Below are 22,369 nucleotides of genomic sequence, written 5' to 3'. Positions count from 1 at the left end.
TGAATATGAAATTGCCCCAGATCATTCACTGGGCTTTACGGATACCTGAGTGGACATCATTCCCCACTACCTCCTTCCCTGCCATCCTATATTTGAGAGTCCCTTTAAAATATTTTAAACACTTTTTTAAAAAATTGAATGGGGAAGTTGTTTACGCTGTTTTCTTTTTCAAAGCAAAATCAGCCTCACTGTGTGGTGCTGAGGTTGTCAAGTCTCTACTTAACGGCTACTACAGGAAGATTGAGTCCCTCTCTCACTGTCTCTTTTCCCTCCCTCCCTCCCTCTCCCATTCAAGTGTCAGGAAAATTCTCTGTGCCTCTCTCCAAAGGCACCTCAACAGCTGTGAACTCATGACCTAATTGTTCTAATGGCATTCCCAAGCTCCCCTGCTCAAGGCCAGAGAAATCTCAGGCCTTTGGACCTCTAGCCAGTAATTCATGGTACTTAGTCAAACTCCGTCCCCTCCCTGCAGGCCCCTCCTGCTCCCCTCCCACTCCCTCCTCCTGGCCTCTGCTCTCACTCTCTGCTCTCTCCTCACACCAGTATGAAGCAGCTTGATCACCTGCCAACTGGTATTGATTTTTGCTTCCCAATCTCCAGGCTGGATGGAAGGAAAAGATTAAAAACAGTTTGTCAGTTTGAAGTTGAATAAGAATTCGGCACAAGGGACGTCTTAGAAATGTGAGGAAGTGGCAGGGGAGGTTGGGCGTGTGGGCAGTCAAGGCCAAAGCAAGTCTTAAGGGAGTTTAACCCTTTATTGCTATCAGCCCCAGAATTTCCGAAGAGGATATGCTGTCATCCTGCAGACTCCCTTTTCTTGTGCCTCATGTACTCACATCCTCTCATGATTTTCTTTTTGTCCATAACATCAAACATGGGTTTTATCTGGACTATCCCAGGCCCAAGGATACCACCCCTTTGGCTCGCTGACACCCATGTTAAGTTTGCATTCCTCAAATCCGCGCTACATCCTGCTAGGTCAACTCAGGCCTTGCCAGGAGATAGTGTCTGAATTCCTGTGGCTCTTCAGTTGTAGGGAGCCCCTGACCCTATGCATCTGAGCACTGCCAACAGCCCCTGTTAGTATTCATGGAGCAGGTCTGTCTGCTGCTATCCTTGTCAAGACAGAGTAGGGAGATCAGGGAAATTTGCCCTTCAAAAAAATGAGTATCATTGACTCATGAAGGATCCTTTTGGCTTCTTTGTCAGCTATAGAGATGACAAATGATTTACACGCATCTGTAGAAAATCTGAAGGGCTACAGCACAAAGAGTCAGCACGTGGAGGAGTCAAATCTAAGGTACTAAAATGTTACTCAAGGGCCAGGTGACTAGTCTTCCAAGAGCTCAGGGGCTGAGCTGAAGCAGAAGGGCCACCTTTCCCTTTCTTACCTTTCCCATGAACAGAGTGTTTAGAACCAGGTCATACTAACTTGTGGCCACAGAAACAGGGATAGGAGATTTCTGCACAATAATGAGGATTTTGCCAGTTCCACAAAAGGTTCAGTGACATCTACCTCTTCTTTCCTCATTTTCTCTACCCAATTTGGTATTAATGATGTGTGCAATACGTAACTGTCCTAGTTTGCTTTCTATTGCTTATAATAGAATATCAGAAACTGGATAATTTATAAAGAAAATGAATTTATTCTTACAGTTGTGGAGGCTGGGAAGTCCAAGGTTGAGGGGCTGCATCTGGTGAGGGCCTTAGTGCTGGTGGAGACTCTCTTCGGAGTCCCGAGCAGCACAAAGTATTACATGTTGAGGGGGCTGAGCATGTAATGTGCTAGCTCAGATCTCTAATCCTCTTCTTATAAACCCAGCAATTCCTCTTTCATGATAACCCATTAATCCATGAACAGATTCATTAATTCACGAAGACAGAGCCTTCATTACCCAGTCACCTCTTAAAGGCCCACCTCTCAATACTGCCACATTGGAAATGAAATTTCAACATGAGTTTGGGGAGGTATAAATATTCAAACACTCGCAGTAGCAAAACAAGACAGAAATCAATTTTGTTAGCATGAAAGTCTGGATGATGTGCTGTTCAGATTGTTTGGCCCACTCTGTGCACTCATATTTTGTCCCTGTCAATTGTATTCTACTTAGTCCAAGTAGCTTATATATTAAAAAATAGTATCTAGGAGTATTCTATAAATCAGAATTTCATGAAGAAAACAAAAAGATATTAAAGAATGGTTAAAACTGTGCTGAGTATCAGAAATTTTGCTCCATTTATTATATGTATTTAAGCAGCATAATTAAGTAGGAATTTTGAGTTCTTTCTCAACACTCTTGCTAAGGAAGGAAGCCTGGTCCAGTCTTGTTATCTTCCTGGTTTTCTCATACATTTCTCATCTCATCTCATACCATAAGCTTCGTTGTGTCAGTTTCTTTTCCCATGATTTTTAATACTTGATCTCAAGCTTATTTTTTGCATATGCTCTAACACAAAGTGCTGTCTTGACTTTTTCTCTGAGAAACTGTTTTCCTCCAATATACTCTTCAAAATACCACTTGTGATTAGATGATGATATAGCCTCATACCTATCAAAGCCTGGTGTTTTGTCTGTTTCCATTTTGATCATGATTTTATATTACTTCTATAGTGAACAGTATAGTTATGGCAAAAATGGGATTAAAATCTCATTGCAGAAAAAATGCCATTTGGAACTGGGAATAACTGCCCACGTAAAAGTGATCCAAAAATATTTATAGCATTGGGCACACAAATAAATGCCATGATATTGTTTATATTAAGTCCTTAAATATTCACCAACCCTTCTCCCAAAAAGAGATTTATTTGCCTTAAAGAGGAGATACAGAAAGAGATAGGGGTAGAAAGTTTATTCAAAGGAACAATATCAGAGAACTTCTCAAACCTAGAGAAAGATATCAATATTCAAGTACAAAAAGTACAGAACACCAAGCAGATTTAACTCAAAGAAGTCTACCTCAAGATATTTAATAATCAAACACCCAAAGGTCAAGGGTAAAGAAAGGATCCTAAGGGCAATAAGAGAAACAAATAGCATACAATGGAGCTCCAATATATCTGGCAACAGACCATTCGGTGGAAACTTTACAGGCCAGGAGACAGTGGCATGACATACTTTAAATCTTCAAGGAAAAAAAAAAAAAAAAAAAAAAAAGACCTTTTACCCTAGGCTATAATATCCAGCAAAAATATCATTTAAGCCTGAAGGAGAAATAAAGACCTTCCCAGACAAACAAAGCTGAGGGATTTTATCAGCACTAGGCCTGTCCTACAAGAAATGCTAAAGGGACTGCTGGACTGGGACATGGGGAATGAGCTCTTTCTGGCCTTCACCACATCTCACCTCCCCTTAGCCGAGCAGAAACTTGCCAGGTATAAACTCCGAATTGTTAAGCCACCAAAATTACCCCTAGAGAAAAAACCCAACCCTGATAAGGATGGTCCAGATTATGAGCCCAACCTGTGGATGTGGGTAAACCCTAACATCGTGTATCCCCCTGGAAAGCTGGAGGTCCCAGGACTTACGAAGAGGGAGGATCTGACAAGCACGCTCCCCTCCTCTCAGCCATTCCAGAAGGAGGAAGATGTCAGCTGCTCAGATCCCACAGGGGTGGAATCACTGTCCCGGTCCTCCAGCGAGTGGTCGCCCCCTCGGAAGCGGTTTGCCTTTTCCCCCAGCATCTGGAAGAAAGCACTTCCCCTTTTTCCGGACGGCCACAGAAGGCTGGAAGAATACCGACCGTCACAATCTCTGTTTCCGAGACAGCTTTGAGAAAGTGCCTGTCAGCAGCATGCAGGGTGGGGCCAGCACACGGCCTCGATCTTGCCTCTGGAAGTTGACCGAGGAGGGACACCGCCGCTTTGCGGAGGAGGCCAGAGCCTTGGCTTCCACTCGACTGGAAAGTATCCAACAGTGCATGAGCCAGCCAGATGTGATGCCCTTTCTCTTTGACCTCTAACCCCAAGAAGTGAGAGCCAACTAATTCTTTATTAAATTTACCCTCAGGAAAAAAAAAAAAAAAATATATATATATATATATATATATATATATATATATATATGAAAGAAAAGGTTGTTTGTGAGCAAAAGGAAATTATCTGAAGGTATAAAACTCACTGGTAATAGTAAGCACCAGAGAAAAATAGAGAATAGTGTAACACTGTAATTATAGTGTATAAACTTTTCTTGACTTACGTATCAACTCTAAATAATAAGCCAATCAAAAATAATAACTACAACAACTTTTCAAAACACAGAGAGGGCAATAAAGCAAGAAGAGAAACAACAAAAGGTTTAAAAGTAGGGGATGAAGTTAAGAGCGTAGAGTTTTTGTTAGTTTGCTTTTTGCACATTTGTTTGTTTATGCAATCAGTGTTAAGTTGCCATAAGTTTAAAATAATGAGTTCTAGAATAGTACTTGCATGGTACCTGCAAATCAAAAAACATACCGTAGATACACAAAAAATAAAAAGGAAGCTATTAAACCATGCCATCTGAGAAAATCTTCACTAAAAGGAAAATAATATGAAAGGAAAGAAAGAAAAAAAAATCATAAAACCAGAAAACAAATAAAATGGCAAGAGTAAGTCCCCACTTACTAATAATAGCATTGACTATAGATGGATTAAACACTCCAATCAAAATTTGACAAGAGTGTCTGAATAGATTTTTTTAAAAAGACTCAATGATGTGTTGCCTACAAGAACACGCTGCACCTATAAAAATGCACATAGACTGAAAATAAAATAATGAGAAAAGACATTCCATGCGAATGGAAACCAAAAAAGAGTAGGAGTCACTGCACTTATATCAGACAAAATAGATTTTAAGACAAAAACTGTAGGAAGAGACAAAGAAGATCACTATGTAATGATAAAGTGGTCAATCCAGCAAAGGACATAATGATGATAAATATATGCACACCCAACACTGGAGCACCCGGTTACATAGAACAAATACTATTAGAACTAAAGAGGGAGGGAAATAGACCCAATACAACAACAGCTGGAGATTTTAACACTCTACTTCTGCCTTAGACAGACGTCCCAGACAAAAAAATCTACAAAGAAACATTGGACTTAATCTGCACTATAGGACAAATTTCCAGAAAATTTTATCCAGAGGTTGCAGAATACACATTCTTCTCCTCAGCACATAAATCATTCTCAAGAACAGACTATATGGCATGTCACAAAACCATTCTTAAATTATTCAAAAACTGAAAATAATATCAAGTATTTTCTCTGACCATAATGGAATAAAACCAGATATTAACAACAAGAGAAATTTTGGAAACTATATCAACACATGGAAATTAAACAATATGCTCCTGAATGACCAGTGGGTCAGTAAAGAAATTAAGAAAAACATTGAAAATTTCCTGAAACAAATGATAACGGAAACACAACATACCAAAACCTACAGGATACATTCAAAACAGTATTAGGAGGGAAAATTATAGTTATAAGTGCCTACATGAAAATGGTAAAGGTCAGAGCAGAAATAAATAAACTTGAAAGAAAGAAAACAAGAAAAAAAATCAGCTAAATAAAAAGTCGGTTTTGCCGGGCACGGTGGCTCAAGCCTGTAATCCCAGCACTTTGGGAGGCCGAGGCGGGTGGATCACGAGGTCACGAGATTGAGACCATCCTGGTCAACATGGTGAAACCCTGTCTCTACTAAAAATACAAAAAATTAGCTGGGCATGGTGGCGCATGCCTGTAATCCCAGCTACTCAGGAGGCTGAGGCAGGAGAATTGCCTGAACCCAGGAGGCGGAGGTTGCGGTGAGCTGAGATCGCGCCATTGCACTCCAGCCCGGGTAATGAGTGAAACTCCATCTCAAAAAAAAAGTTGGTTTTTCAAAAAGTTAAACAAAATTGACAAATCTTTAACCAGACTATGAAAGCAAACAAAGGGAGAAGGCCCAAATAAATGAAACCAGAAACAGAAAAGGAGACATTCCAACTTATACTGCAGAAATTCAAAGGATCATTAGTGGCTACTATGAGAAACTATATGCCAATAAATTTGAAAATCTAGAGGAAACGTACAAACACATAGATACATAAAACCTACCAGGATTGAACCATGAAGAAATCCAGAACCTGAACAAACCAATAACAAGCAGTGAGATAAAAAGCTGTAATAAAATGTCTCCCAAGAAAGAAATGCCTAGGACCTGATGGTTTCACTGCCAAATTCTAAGAATCATCAACAAAATGCTAGAAAAGTCAATTCAGCAATACATTAAAAAATCATTCATCAAGTAGGATTTACCCCAGGGATGCAAGGATGGTTGGACATACACAGATCAGTCAATGTGGTACATCATATTAAAAGAATGCAGGACAGAAACCATATGATCATTTTAACTGAAGTTGAAAAACAAATAAAATTCGACATCCCTCCATGACACCATCCCATCCCTCACGTGAAACAACTTAAATACAAAAAATGTTCATTTCAGCTGAAAAGATGTCAAAAATTTATAAGCAACTATAGTGTCCAAGAATAGAAACGTGGTTAATTATATTACACTGCATTCTATATGTTACCATTAAAAATTGTTTTAGAAAAATAAGAAAATTAAAACATATTGACAAAAGTGTTGACCCTTGAACAACACCAGTTTGAACAACCTGGGTTCACTTATGGTCAGATTTTCTTCTGCCTCTGCCACCCGAGAGGAAGCAAGACCAACCTCTTCTCTTTCTTCTCCTCAGCCTACTCAATGTAAAAATGACAGGGGATTTAGGATAATCCACTTCCACTTAGAAAATAACACAAAGGATAAATGCTTTAGAGGATTGATACCCCATTTTCCATGATGTGATTTTCTCTTCTTTATGGTTTTCTAACTTTTTTTCTCTAGTTTACTTCATTGTAAGAATACAGTATATAATACAATAACAACAAAAAGTTATGTTAATCAACTGTTTATGTTATCAACAAGGCTTCCTGTCAAAAAATAGATTGCTAGCAGTTAGGTTTTGGGGGAGTCAAAGTTATATATAGATTTTTAACTGTGCGGCAGGGATGAGGAGTAATAGGAGGGGGTGTCAGCATCTCAACACCTGCAACAAAACCTGCATGTTGTTGAATTCCGTACAGCTGTAAAATAATCCTATAGAATTATAGTACTATCCCAGTTTCCAAAACGTGTGTGTGTGTGTGTGTGTGTGTTTGTGTGTGTAAGAGACTGCGAGTATGAGAGAAATAGAGAGAGGCTATTAACGAAAATGCTAACAACAGCTATTGCTTTTACTAAGGAAAGTTTTTAATTTTGTTCATTTATCTATATTGTCTGGATATAAAAGTGTAACTTTTATAATAAGAGAAAAAAGTATATTTAAATCTCACTTATTCAGTCCAAAAGGCTTTGGAAATAACTGTTTATAGTTCCCAAATTTGAAGGGATAAAAATTTATGTTTCAAAGAAATAGTTCTGTTATTTTAAAATATGCTTAAATCTCTTTTATTTACTTAAAGATACAAATTTTTCCCACTGTTTATTTCTACATGCTGCTTTAAAAATATAACCGATATTTCTAGGACTGAAGTATAAGTTTTGAATACTCAAGCATGGCATCTAGGTATGATTTTAATGAAACCAGTTATGGGGAAGAGTTTTCAAATTATGATGGATTCCAAATAATTGGATAATGAGCACATAAATATTTCCTGTGTCACCAAATATCAAGTTATAACACAATAAACACTTGTACAAAGTTTTGTTTTGAATGCTTATGTTCAAACAAACAATCTGAAATTTACTATTTGTAAAATCATAAGTTCATAATTTCTGCATTTTGGTTTCCTCATCTGGCAAATGGGTTAATAATAATACCTCACAAGACTGTTGGAATAAACCAGTGTGATCATTCATGTGAAATCATATTATCAGGTATAAAACATCATAGAGAACATTTGTCATTATTGAGAACAACCTACTGATTTGTATAAGCAGAAAAGTTAAAGGTCAAATGAACAAAAGTCTAACCTGAATCATAAAAACAGAGTCATGCATCAAGTCAATTCTCAGACTTGAGCCAGCTTACCAACCTAGAACCCTTGAATGAAGAAGAGACTAAGTCCCCTTGAGGAAGGAAACTAGTAAAAGTGTATTCTGCTCATCTTTCTCCCAGCCTTTCTCAAAAGGACTTACGGCCTTTTGTCAGGGCAACTGGGCACTGGGGAGAAAGGAATAGCCTGATATTTTGGGGACTACTATAAACTGTCACTGACCTGACACTAATTTCTAAAGATTCAAAATGTGTACTATGGGCCATCAGTCAGAGTGGGGACTTACGGAGAAGGTAAGGTGATTCATGGAGTTTCGGCTTAGGTACATCTTGAGAGCCTGGGCCCAGTGGTCCCTCAATTCATCTTGTGATTATTTCCCAGTTCTGCAATTTATAATCAGAATATGTTTACCCAGCACCTGGCAGAATTCACACTGATTTTCTGACTTGTGGAGTAGGGGTTATATGATAGAAAATGCCAAGTGAAAGCCATTAGGGCTGTCTCTACCCAGGAAATAGTAAACCAAGCCAATGCTGCAATCCTGAAAACATTACAGAAATTAGTGTAACCATCAATGACTTGAAGTTTGCAAGGGTGGTCATTTCCACCAGTTCCCCATTCAGCTCACTTATTCAGTCTATGTAGAACATAAATGGAATCTGGAGAATAACGTGGATTAATATAAGTTTAACAAGGTGGTGACTACAATTCCAGCTTCTGTATCCAGTGGAGTTTCATTCCTTAAGCAAGTTAACACTCAAGTACTAACTCTAACACACCCATTGATCTGACAAATGCCATTCTTTCCATTTCCATCCATAAGGCTGATGGGAAGCAGTTAATTTTCAACTGATAAGGATAACGTACACCTTCATTATCCTACCTCAGAGATAAATCGACTTTCCAATGTTGTGTTATAATTTAGTTCTCAGGGATCTTGATAATCTTTTCTTCCCACAAGATATCACACTGGTCCATTACATCAATGGCATCATGCCAGTTGGACCTAGTGAACAAGTAGCAGCAAATACTCTAGACTTATTGGTAAAGCAGTTGTATATCAGATGGTGATAAATACATCTGACTAAACTGTGGCCTTATACCTCTATCAAATTTCCAGGGATCCAGTCATCTGGGGTATGTCAAGATATCCCTTCCAAGGTGAGGGATAATCCATTGTATCTGGCCTCTTTTACAAGACAAAAGATGCAAAATACTTAGTGGACTTTATTTTACATTTTGGAGGCAACATATTATTCATGTGGGTTTTTTACCCTGACCCATTTACTGACTGATCTGAAATAAATGCTCGTTTTGACTGGGACACAGAACAAAAGAAGGCTCAGTAACAGGTCCAAGCTGCTATGTGATCGGCTCTACCACTTGGGCATGTGCTCCCGCAGATCCACTGGTGATTGAAGTCTCAAAGGCAGATAGGGATGATACATGAGTTCTTTGGCAGATCTCTGTAGATGAATTGCCCACAGAGCACTAGAATTCTGAAGCAAAGCCCTGCCATCCTCACAGATACTCTCCTTTTGAAAAACTGTTCTTTGCCTACCACTAGGTTTTAGTAGAGATTGAGTACTTAACCATGGGCCACCAAGTTACCATGGGACTGGAGCTGCCCATCATGACCTGTATGTTTTTTGACCCATGAAGTCATAAATTTGGGCCCTGACAGAAGCACTCCATTATTAAACGGAAGTGGCATATATGTGACTGGGCCCAAGCAGGCCCTAATGACACAAATTCCATGAAGAAGTGGTCCACACGTGCATGTTTCTCATTCCTGCTATCCTGACTTTTCTCTCTAAGGCTGCACCTATGGCTTTATGGAGCATTCCCTTAGATCAGGCCTGCTTTGTAGATATTTCTGCATGATATGATATGCGGGCACTGCTTAAAAATGGACAGCTACAGCACTATAGCTCTTTTCTGACACATCCCTGAAGGATGAAGGTGAAGAAAAATCTTCCCTGTGGGCAGAACTTTGAGCGGTGCACCTGACTGATCACTTTGCTTGGAAGGAGGAATGGCAGGATGTGCAATTTCCATGCCTATTCCTGGTGACCAGTAGATTGGCTGGATGATAAGAACTTGGAAAGGACATGATTAGAAATTGGTGAAAAGGAAATTTAAGGAGGACATACAGTGATAGGCATTTGTGTCCCATGTGAATGTTCACCAAAGGTTGACTTCAGCAGAAGAGAATTTTAATAATCTAGTGGAGAGAATGACCTGTTCTGTGAATGCCAGTCAGCCTCCTTCCCCATTCACTCCTGTCATTGTCTAATAGGGTCATGCCCAAAATAGCCATGGTGGCAGGAATAGAAGTCATTCTTGGGCTCAGCAGCACTGACTTTCACTCACTAAGGCAAACTTGGCTGCAGCCACTGCTGATTGCCTAATCTTCTAGCAGCAGACACCAAAACTGAATCTTTGACATGATTCCATTTCCCAGAGTTGCCAGCCAGCTACCTGGTGGCAAGTTGATTACACGGGACCACTTCCATCATGGAAAAAGGACAGTATTTTGCTCAAACTAGAATAGACACTTATGCTGAATAAGGATTTGCCTTCTTTGCATGGAAACTTCTGCCAAAACTACCATCTCTGGGCCGGGCGCGATGGCTCAAGCCTGTAATCCCAGCACTTTGGGAGGCCGAGGCGGGTGGATCACGAGGTTAAGAGATCGAGACCATCCTGGTCAACATGGTGAAACCCCGTCTCTATTAAAAATACAAAAAATTAGCTGGGCATGGTGGCGCGTGCCTGTAATCCCAGCTACTCAGGAGGCTGAGGCAGGAGAATTGCTTGAACCCAGGAGGCGGAGGTTGCGGTGAGCCGAGATCGCGCCATTGCACTCCAGCCTGGGTAACAAGAGCGAAACTCCGTCTCAAAAAAAAAAAAAAAAAAAAAAAAAAAAAAAAAAAAAAAAAAAAAAAAAAAAAACTACCATCTCTGGACTTACAGAATGGTATGATATTCTATACAACATTGCTTCTAACCAAGAAACTCACTTCATAGCAAAAGAAGTACAGCAATGGGCCTATGCTCATGAAATTCACAGTCTCACCATGTTCCCTGGCATCCTGAAGTAGCTGGTTTGATAGAATGATGGAATGGCCTTCTGAAGTCTCAATTACAGCACCAGCTAGGTGGCAATACTTTGCAGGCCTGGGAAAGGGTTCTCCAGAAGCCTCTAGGTGCTCCAAATTAGTATTCAAAATATGGTTCTGTTTTTCCTATTGCTAGGATTCATGAATTCAAAAATCAAGGGGTGAAAATGAGAATGGCATCACTGTCTCCCCTAGTGACCCAGTATCAATATTTTTGCCTCATGTTTCCATGTCCTCATGCTTTATTGGCCTAAAAGTCTTAGTGCCAAAAGCAAGAACACTTCCACTAGGAAAAACAACAATAATTTCATTGAACTAAAAGTTAAGACTAACGCATGGACACCAGATTTCTCATGCTTCTGAATCAACAGACATGGAAGACAGTTACTGTGCTGTCTGGGGTCATTCATTCTAACTATCTTAACTACCAAAGGGAAATTGGACAGAAGACCCTTTTTGGCTCGATTACTATTGTCATAACCTCAGTTAAGGTCAATGAGAAACTACAACTTCATTGCCATTAGTAGACCAGGCAGGACTGGTATAATTATCAAACTTTGAATATTATTTATAGAACACCATTCAAAATAACTGCAACATAAACATTTTCTGAAGCAAACAATATTCATAAATGCTAATCATTTGTCAGACCATGACATAAGTCTCCATGAACTTTAAAGATTGAAACCATATAGAGTATATTCTCTGACCATAGTGAAGTAAGTTAGAAGTTTTTGAAAAATAGAAAAAAACTTTCCAAATATATGGAACTTGTGAAACACACTTCAAAAGAACCTACATGTCAAAAAGAAAAAATGAGAACATTAAAAAATACTTTAACTGAATGATAATATAAATCATATAAGTTGACTATTTTGGGATGCAAATAAAACTATCTTACAGGAAAATTTTTTTTCTATAAGCTCATGTTAGAAAAAAAGAGGCCAAAAATTGAGAAAATTACATATCTATCTCAAGAAGTAGAAAATAAACAGCAGAATTACCAAAATAAAGTAGAGGGAACAAGATAACAGAAATAGAAATAAACATACAATAAAGAAGATTAACAAAACAAAACTTCATTTTTTAAAAAAATCCATACTAAGCTGGGCGCGGTGGCTTATGCCTATAATCCTAGCATTTTGGGAGGTCGAGGTCAAGAGACCAAGACCATCCTGTTCAACATGGTGAAACCCCGTCTCTACTAAAAATACAAAAATTAGCTGGGCATGGTGGTGTGCACCTGTAGTCCCAGCTACTTGGGAGGCTGAGGCAGGAGAATTGCTTGAACCCAGGAGGCGGAGGTTACGGTGAGCCGAGATTGCGCCATTGCACTCCAGCCTGGGTAACAAGAGCGAAACTCCAACTCAAAAAATAAATAAATAAATAAATAAAATTCATACCATTGACAAGCCCTTGATAAGATTGATCAAAAAAAAGAAAAGATACAAATGAACAATAATAGAATAAAAGTTTTTCAAAATACTAGGTAGTATAAAAAGAAGCATGCAAGTAAATTTGAAATTCAGATAAAATATTTATTGTTAAAAAGTACAGTTTACAAAACTTACCTAAAAACAGAAAATCTGAATAATCCTGAAGTTACTAATAACATTAAATTCATTATATAAAACCTTTGCCAAAGAAACCTATAAGCCAAGTGATTTCACCGGTGAATTCTTAAAAACATTTGAGTAACAAATAACATTAATGTTACTCAAACTCTTTCAGGGAATGAAATAAAAAGTGTTTCTGAATTTATTTTAAAAAACCAAATTAACTTTGATAACAAAATCTGAGAGAATTACAAAATTACAGGCTAATATTATTCAAGTACCAGAAAAAACATTAATCACAAAATTAGTAAAAAATGATTCAGTGGTAAAAGTCTATTACACAAATTGATTTAAAGAATGAAAGGAAAATAAAAATTTGAAAATTATGAATTGTATTTTATATTATCCAAAAACGATGACAGAGGTAATGCTGCAAATCAAGTAGGAAATAATAAACTCTGTCGGGTCAACTGAAATATTCATATAAAAAAGAAAAGATTGTCAACACTTACTTCAAATACCAAATAAATACAAATCATGTCCAGTTAAACTATCAATCACAATGGAAAAGATTAATTAATAAAACTTCTAGACTATAACATAGAAGATAGTCAGGAACTTGCAGGAAAAGACGATTTACACAGGACAAAGGAAACACATGCAATAAACAGCAAGATTGATAACTAGAGCATGTTAAAATTACACACTTCTTTTTGTCTAAAAGCACTACAAGAGAGTGAGAAAGAAAGGCAAGGAGTGGGGAGAGAAATTTCAACACACATCATGAGAGAAGAATAATACACAGAATATGTAAAGAGCCCTATAAATTAATTAGAATATACCAACAACTAAGAAACAAATAAAAATGTGGACAACATTTGAGGAGGCACTTAAAAAAACGAATACTCAAATAGATAATAAATATTTTAAAATGGTGTTCCATGTAATTACCAATGCAGGAAATCTGAATTAAAATCATAATGTAATGCTACTACACACTCACAAGATTAGTTAATTTAAAAATAAATATATAGGCTGGGCACAGTGGGTCATGTCTGTAATCCCAGCACTTTGTGAGGTCGAGATGGAAGGATCACTTGAAGCCAGGAATTTGAGACCAGCCTGGTCAACATAGAGAGACCCTCATCTCTAAAAAATAAATAAATAAATAAAATAATACTAATTGTTGGCTGGGTTGTGAATTAATTAGCACTCTCATGCCCTACTGGTAAGTGTGTGAACTGGTACAGTCACTTTAAAAACATTTTGAAATTATCAACTCAAATTTAACATTCCCATGCCCTCAGAAATTCCATTTCCAGGTTTATATTCAGAAAAAACCCATGCACATATGTGAACAAAGACTCATGTACACAAATGCTCATAGCAGCATTATTCATAATACTTCAAATCAAGAACAACTCAAATGCGCACGAAGAATAGAATGAAAAAATAAACTACAAATAATCACAGAATTGAATAATACATTGCAATGAAAATAAAGAAACTAAAACTACATGCAATAAAATGAATGAATTTTAAAACATAATGTTGAGCAAAAGGAGCCAGGTGAGAAAAAAATTATAGACAGTATGATTACATTTTATGTGAAACTCAAACAGCAGACAAATTTAACTATATTGTTTAAAAATGTATGTTCAGTTGGTTAAAAATTTAAAAACAAAAATAATTACCATAAAATTCAAAATACTGGTTACCTTTATAAAGAAGGAAGGCATTAGCTATTAAGAGCAGGTTATAGGTGCTCTGCAACACTGGGGTAATGACAATGTTTAATTTCTTAACCTGGGTGATAGTGAAACAGATGTTTGCTTTGTGATAAATTAATGAATTCTACTCTACACTACAAAGTACACTACAAAGTGTACTTTTCTGTACTGTTATAAATTATAATTTAAAAGGTTTTTTTTTTTGAAAATAGTATGGGGAAATAAATATCAGAAATTGTTTTGGAATTAGAAACTATTTTTAAATATTTTACTTTTACACATATATGTGTGTGTATAAAACATTTTACATATTATTATCAAGGAAGCCCTCTCTGATAATGTGAAATTTGAGCAGAGATTAGCATAAAGTAAGGAGTAGAGTTACATAGCTAGCTGGGGGAACGGCTTGATAGGTATAGGGAACAGGACATGCAAAGGCACTGAGGTGTGGAATATGCTTAGCTTTTTGGCAGAACAGCAGCAGAACAGTGTGGTTGGAATATGATGAGTGAGAAACATAAAAATAGGAGACAGGATCAGAGAGTTTTCAGTGCATCAGATCAAGTACAGCCTTGTAGGACACTGTAACATGTTTTACCTTTATTCTGAGTTAGATGGAAAATCACTGGAGGGCTTTGAGCTGAGGAGTGACATGAACAAAATTGGATGTTAAGGGTATCATTCTGGCTGCTGTGTGACAAACAGAAAAGTCAGAAGAGAGACTAGCTGGGAGGCTACTGTAACAGTCCAGGTAGGAAATGATGGTAGCATAGGCTAGGTAGTAGTGGTGAATGGGTAGAAATAGCTAAACTCTAGGTATAATTTCATGGTAGAGCTGATGGGTTGGAGAAATGAAGAAGTCAAGAAAGACATGAAGATTTTTGTTATGAGAAACTAGATAAAGAGGATTAACATTTGGTGAGATGGGGAAATAGAGGAAGTATGATCATTCTCTGCTAGGATGTAATATAATATAAAGTAATCTAAATGGAATTTTTTCTTACGAAAAAATTAGAGGCTCCTTACTATGGTTTGAATTTGTTCCCCCAAAAGGCAGGGCCTTTTGGAAAGTAAATCTTGAGAACTCTGCCACCATGAATGAATTATTGCCTTAAATAAAGAGAGTTAGAGGAAACTCGTTTAGCACATTTTTCCTCTCTTCTCTTTTACTATGAGGACTCAGCATCCATCCCCTCTAGAGAATGCAGCCACAAGGTGCCACTCTGAAGTAGAAACCCAGTCCTCACCAGACACTAAACCTGTTAGCATCTTAATCTTGAACTTCCTAGCCTTCAGAACTCTAAGAAATAAATTTCCATTGTTTATAAATTACCCAGTCTGGAAGACCTAACCAGAGCAATCAAACAAGAAAAAGAAATATAAAGGGCATTCAAATTGGAAAAGAGGAAGTCAAACTGTCCCTATTCTTCGATGATATGATTGTATACCTATAAAACCTAAAGACTCACCCAAAAAGCTCCTAGAGCTGATAAATGAATTCACTAAAGTTTCAGGATATAAAATCAATGTAAACAAATCAGTAGCACTGCTATACACCAACAACATCAAGCTGATAATCAAGTTAATAACTCAATCCCTATTACAACAGCTGCAAAAAAATAAAATACTTAGAAATATACTTGACCAAGGAGGTGAAAGATCTGTACAAGGAAAACTATAAAACACTGCTGAAAGAAATCACAGATGTGCAAACAAACGGAAATAATCTCTTGCATGTGGATAGGTAGAATTAATATTGTGAAAATGACCATGCTGCCAAAAGCAAACTGCAGATTCAATATAATTCCCATCAAAATAACATCACCATTCTTCACACAACTAGAAAAAAAAATTCTAAAATTCATATGGAACTACAAAGGAGCTCACACAATCAAAGCGGTACTAAGCAAAAGGAACAAATCTGAAGGCATCGGATTACCCAACTTCAAGTTATACTACAAGGCTTATAAAAATAGCACTTAGACCAATAGAACAGAATAGAGAACTCAAAAATGAAGCCAAATACTTACAGCCAACTGAGCTTCGACGAAGTAAAGTGGGAAATGGATGTTCTATTCAATAACTGGTGCTGGGATAATGGGCAAGCCACATGCAGAAGAGTGACACTGGGTCCTCATCTCTCACCTTATATAAAAATCAACTCAAGATGAATCAAAGACTTAAATCTAAGACCTGAAACCATAGAAATTGTAGAACACAACATCAGAAAAACTCTTCTAGACATAGGCTTTGGCAAAAAATTCATGACTAAGAACCCAAAAGCAAAAAAAAAAAAAAAAAAAAAAAAAAATAGACCTAATTAAACTAAAAAGCTTCTGCATAGCAAAAGAAATAATTAGCAGAATAAACAGACAACCCAGAGAGTGGGAGAAAATCTTCACAAACTATGCACACAACAAAGAACTAATATTCACAATCTATAAGAAACTCAAACAAATCAGCAAGATAAAAACAAATAATCCCATTGAAAAGTGGGCTAAGGACATGGACAGACAATTCCCAAAAGAAGATATACAAACAACGAACACACATATGAAAAATGTATTCATCACCAATTTTCAGAGAAATGCAAACTGGAAACACAATGAGATGCCACCTTACTCCTACAAGAATGGTCATAATTAAAAAATAAAAAAAAATAACGGATGTTGGCATGCATAGGATGAAAGGGGAACTCTTTACACTGCTGATTGGAATGTAAACTAGTACTACCGCTATGGAAAAAGAGTATAGAAATTCTTCAAGGAACTCAAAGGAGAACTACCATTTGATCCTGCAATCCCACTCCTGGGTATCAACCCACAGAAAAAGTAGCCACTATATGAAAAAGATAAATGCACAAACATGTTTAGAGTGGAACAATTTGCAATTGCAAAGATATGAAACAAACGTAAGTGCCCATCAACCAACAAGTGGGTAAAGAATATGTGGTATATATACAGCATGGAATACTGCTCAGCGGTAAAACAGAACGAAATAATGGCATTTGCACCAACCTGGATGAACTTGGAGGCCATTTTTCCAAGTGAAGTACCTCGGAAATGGACAACCAAATATTGTATGTTTTCACTTATAAGTGGGAGCTAAGCTGTGAGGAGGCAAAGGCAGAAGAATGATATAATGGACTGTGGGGACTCAGGGGAAGGGGGAGAGGAAGGTGAGGAATAGAAGACTCCGTATTGGGTACAGCGTACACGGCTCCAGTGACGAGTGCACCAAAACCTCAGAATTCACCACTAAACGACTTATCAATGTAACCCATATCACTTGTTCCCCTATTAAAATAAAATTTTAAAAATGACCTGGTCTGTATTTTGTAGTGACACACAAACTGACACTCTTGTAGAAGACTATATTAAAATCGTACAGTCAGTGACAAGTTAAATGTGCCCCATTCACCAAAATTTCTAAATGTGTAAAGGTTCTGCAGTGTTCAGGAGGTTTGATCGTTATGTTATCAGATTTCTTATAAACTGTAACATACAATCCTTTATTTCATGGACTTCAATAGCATATATTCTTTATTTTTGAAATTAAGAGTAAAATGAGTTCAATATTAACCAAACTTTAGGCAAAGCATATTTTCCCCACCCCCAGAGATAGCTTGTTCCTTAATTTTTCTTATATTTTCCTGAACTGAGATAACTATTCAGGAATCTTAGATCTGGAGATAAATAATTCACCTTGAGGCATTATCGTTGTATTGTCTTATCATGGTTAGTATAAAGTTTCATTGCTTAGGGTCCCTAAGAACAAAGTTCTAATAAGGAAAAGGTATGAGGTTCAGCCTCTAAATGAACTGGCAAACTTAATACACAGAAAAAACTAAACTAATAATTTATGGTACCTGAGCCCTGGAGTTAGGCAGGCATAAGCTCAAATCCCAGTTCTGCCACTTAATGGCAGTATGACCTTGAGCAGGTTACTTAACCACTTCGTGCCACAGACTCCCCTTCTGAAAAATCAAGTTAATAATAGGGTCTTTCTTAGATATTTGCTTTGGATATTAGATAAAATGATCTACATAAAGAACTTGCAGAGTTTGCAGCATATAATTAGATATCCTCAATAAATGTTAGGTAGATATGTTTACCAGAAAACAGAGGTAAGGTCCAGCTGACTCAGTTAGGAGTAACCAGCCCATACTAGGCAGGCAGTCTCACTTTCTTTTTCTTTGGAGACAGAGTCTCATTCTGTTGCCCAGGCTGGAGTGCAGTGGCACAATCTCAGCTAGCTGCAACTTTCAGCAACACCCCCCAGCCACGGTTCAGCCTCCTGAGTAGCTGGAATTACAGGCACCTGCCACCACACCTGGCCAATTTTTGTATTTTTAGTAGAGATGGGCTTTCACCATGTTGGCCAGGCTGGTCTCTAACTCCTGACCTCAAGTGATCTGCCAGCCTCTGCGGGATTACAGGCGTAAGCCACCGTACCCAGTCATCTTTTTAATAAAATTTAACTAAAAACATCTCCACTGCTAGAAATACATAGCCTACAGACAATATATTTTTCATAGGTAGATAGGCATATTTATTTGAAGACATTATTTTCTATGATTAGAAGGAAGAAAGAGGATAATCTGGAATAAAGATTATACTCCATGGATTTGAAAAATCACAGTTGTTGCCAGTGATTCAGCTAACACTGGCACCTACTTCCCTGAATAAAGTTATTTTCACTTAAGCCACATTTGATTCTCCACTCTTAAAACAGGGAGTCCCTGCAGGTGATTGAAGCTTGGTATAAAAAAGATGGATCTTACACCTTTGCCTGAAAATTATTATGTCAGCACCATACCCGAATGCCAGTTGAATTGAAATGTATGATTTCCTTAGGAACATGTGTTGACAGTTACTTTCCTCATTGGTCTCCCCTCTTGGTTCCAAGAGCCCATAAAATCTTACAACCACACAAACCAAAATTATACAGGAGACATTTAGTTATGTTTGGCACAGACTAGATATTGTATTAGTGGAGCCTAACTTCTTTCCAGGGACTTACTAAACTCTACTCCCAGACTCTGTTTTAACCTTCCTCTGGTTCAGCTGTTGCTTTCCAGGAAGGCTTATGCATTCCTCCTGTTACACACCTTCTGATCCAGGAGAGACCGTCCGCCTCTCTCACTTGTTAAGGTGAACAGACGGGCTCGTGTTCTCACTTAACAATTCCTGCGACATATCACTGAAGTAAACTTAAGCTCTGGATTATAAAGCTTTCTGGCACTTCGGTGATTTTCAAGGCCACTCAAGGAGCTTTGCTAACACAAGGAGGTATTTAACAGACAGCTCTCACTCAATTCAACATCTCCAGCTGCACAGGCCTAGCTGTCCCTCGAAAGAAAGACTTTGCTGTCTATGCTACAGAGCTATTATCTCTTTCTTTTTGCACAGTGACACAAATCAAATCTGATCCCCTCCAGAGCACTGTCCCCAAACATTATTTAATGTGTGTTAGGTTTGATAGAAACGGCAAGTATTTAGATGTTCATGGCAAAAAGTTATGCATATAACCTGCTAAGCTCTCTGGCCAGAAACCAAGGACTCATCATGTTACTTTCTGTATTAAAAAGCTTTCGATGGACTCAGGATAAAATAAAAGTACCACAGATTGGACCACAAACCCCTTCCTGAACGGATCCTTCTCTCCTCTACAGCCTTACTGCGTCATCTCTCTCCACCCCCAGCCCCTAGAACATTTGCATCTTCTCATTCTACTAGGGCTCTGCCTGGAGTGCTCTCTCCTCTTTCTCTACCTGTTGAATTCTTCCCTGTCCTTAGTGATTCTGCTTAATTGTCTTATCTTTTGGGAAACCTTTCTTGACACACATAGTGATCCTGGAGGCTGCTGCTCGGCTGTGCTTCTCGGCTCTTGATAAAGCTGAAATTCGAAATAACCTGGTTCTAAACAATCTTTATTCCTTATGTACCCTTCAGTTTCCCAAATGCACTCCTGAGAATTTATGCATAAACAGAATTTCTATAAATCAATTATTTTAAATACACATAGGCAGTGTCAATGTGAAGAAACTAAATTATGCATCTCATTCTTAAGAAAAACCTTCAACATTTATTTATATCAATTATTATATATGTATACTATGATATATAACATATATAGCTATAGTTAATAGAATATGCATATATCATAGTATATAATATATGCTATTTGTTACATATTATGCAATATTTTTTTCACATTTTTAAAATCTAGATTAAAGCACATCAAAAATATTTGGTAAGTTCTTCCACCTTAGAGGTTTAATAGAAGTAATGAAGAATTTACAAAAATGGCAGATAATCTTTTAGTTTCATTGTTTTCTGCTGTCTTTATAGATAGTTGCTAATGAGGTCTTTGAATTTCTGAAGGAGACAAGATACTGGAAATCTATTTTCTTTACCATGGAAATAGGACCCTTTTTTGTATTTTCTTAAGAGAAAAAATATATAGAATGCCAACCACATGCAGGGTGGAGATGGAGAACATGATATTGTAAAGGGACCCAACAGGCCTGTTATTTAAATGCCTCTGAGTGTAGGTCATAATAAAAAAGCTATATCCCTTGAGGAAGATATGCCCTGTGGTAAACCCACCATATTTTATGCTAACTCCTGCATCTAATGAAAGCATCATAGACTTGTCCAGTTCACACAACATTTTAAACAATTTGTCTTACTTGAATGAAATAATAACCTTGTAAGTAAACAAGAAATATGCTATCTTCTTTACATAACTGAGGCAAGGGAGGCTTAGCAATGTTAATTGTTTACTCACAAAAGTTAGCAAGGGGCAGATCCAGCACTAGAATCCAACGTCAGCCTCCCAGATCATTCCTGATTATAACTGGTCCCAGTCTCGAGGGATCTGAAAAACAACATCAAGAACCAGCTGTGTAGAATACACATACCCTCAGTGATTCCCCTCTGCACCTCAATTATTCCATATCACTAGAGGTAAAAGGCATCCCTGTGATTTTTCTGATTTCTTTGAATTGGTGGGCTCCAGCTCTTCAACCCTCTGTTGCATCTGACAGAGGGAACACTGGGCAGGTACATGTTTGCTCAGAGGCACTCTCGCCCTTCTGCCTCCACCCATAAATCACAGAGTCTTTGAGAAGGCAGCCACCTCTGGGCAGAACACAGCAAGTGTTGAACTGTGAGTAATAATTTATACCGCAGAGTAATTTCAGACCGAAAGTGAAAAAGATTTCTCGACCCTCCCAATGCTGAAAGGGGATGTAAGTCATATAATTTTATGCCAGCAACACATGTATCATATGAAGAGGGAAATATTCTTTCGATGACCTGAATGTTATGTGTTGTCATTAAAATATGTTTAGCCAAGGCTGTGGCTCAATTTGAAGCCCATTTGAGGGTATGTGTCATACTTGGTTTCAGGCAGGACTTGAAGCCAATTTAAGAGACTGTGTGTTATGAGAAGTCTTCATGTTAGAGGTGTGAAATTTACAGTCAATAGAAAGTAACTTTCTGATTGGAACTTGGCCCAAACATTGCAATGAATGCAGTGAGAATGTCGTGGGACTTGTAATATCCATCAGTGACAGATTCTGGGGTTTAAATGCTCTCTCCAACCAGAGCCAGGGAAGGCAGGATGCGAAACTGGAAAAAACCCATAAGGAAACTGTATAATTTAATTAGGCTCTTCCCAACACTATTACATAAAATTTCTCTTCAAAGTTGCCAATAAGCTTTTGTTCATTATAACGTTGAAAAGTAGATTTCTAATAGGATCTGTTTCCTTTATCCTTCCCTCCTGCTTTCAATCTTTGCAATTTGGTAACTTTTGCAGTCTCACTTAAAACATCCATATTTCCAGGCATTCTAAGATTTTTGGCATGAAAGCTATTTCAGTATCCAGGCATCAACCAAAGACATCATGACCATTTTCAGAACCTCCA

At 37.7% G+C, this 22,369-nt stretch overlaps 1 long non-coding RNA gene across 1 annotated transcript in view; it reads right to left on the bottom strand.

The window, feature by feature from the left end:
• LOC141582255 (uncharacterized) overlaps positions 1-21,312 on the bottom strand; it is a 154,302-nt gene extending 132,990 nt beyond the window's left edge. Inside the window, exon 1 of the long non-coding RNA XR_012515071.1 lies at positions 21,226-21,312. This is a non-coding gene — a long non-coding RNA (uncharacterized LOC141582255). The remainder of the gene's footprint in view (positions 1-21,225) is intronic.
• Between the last annotated feature and the right edge of the window lie 1,057 nt (positions 21,313-22,369).

Source organism: Saimiri boliviensis, chromosome 19 (genome assembly GCF_048565385.1).
Source record: "Saimiri boliviensis isolate mSaiBol1 chromosome 19, mSaiBol1.pri, whole genome shotgun sequence".
In the NCBI taxonomy this organism is placed as follows: domain Eukaryota; kingdom Metazoa; phylum Chordata; class Mammalia; order Primates; family Cebidae; genus Saimiri; species Saimiri boliviensis.
Note: the sequence above shows the minus strand (reverse complement) of the source record. Positions and strands in the feature narration are given on the sequence as shown.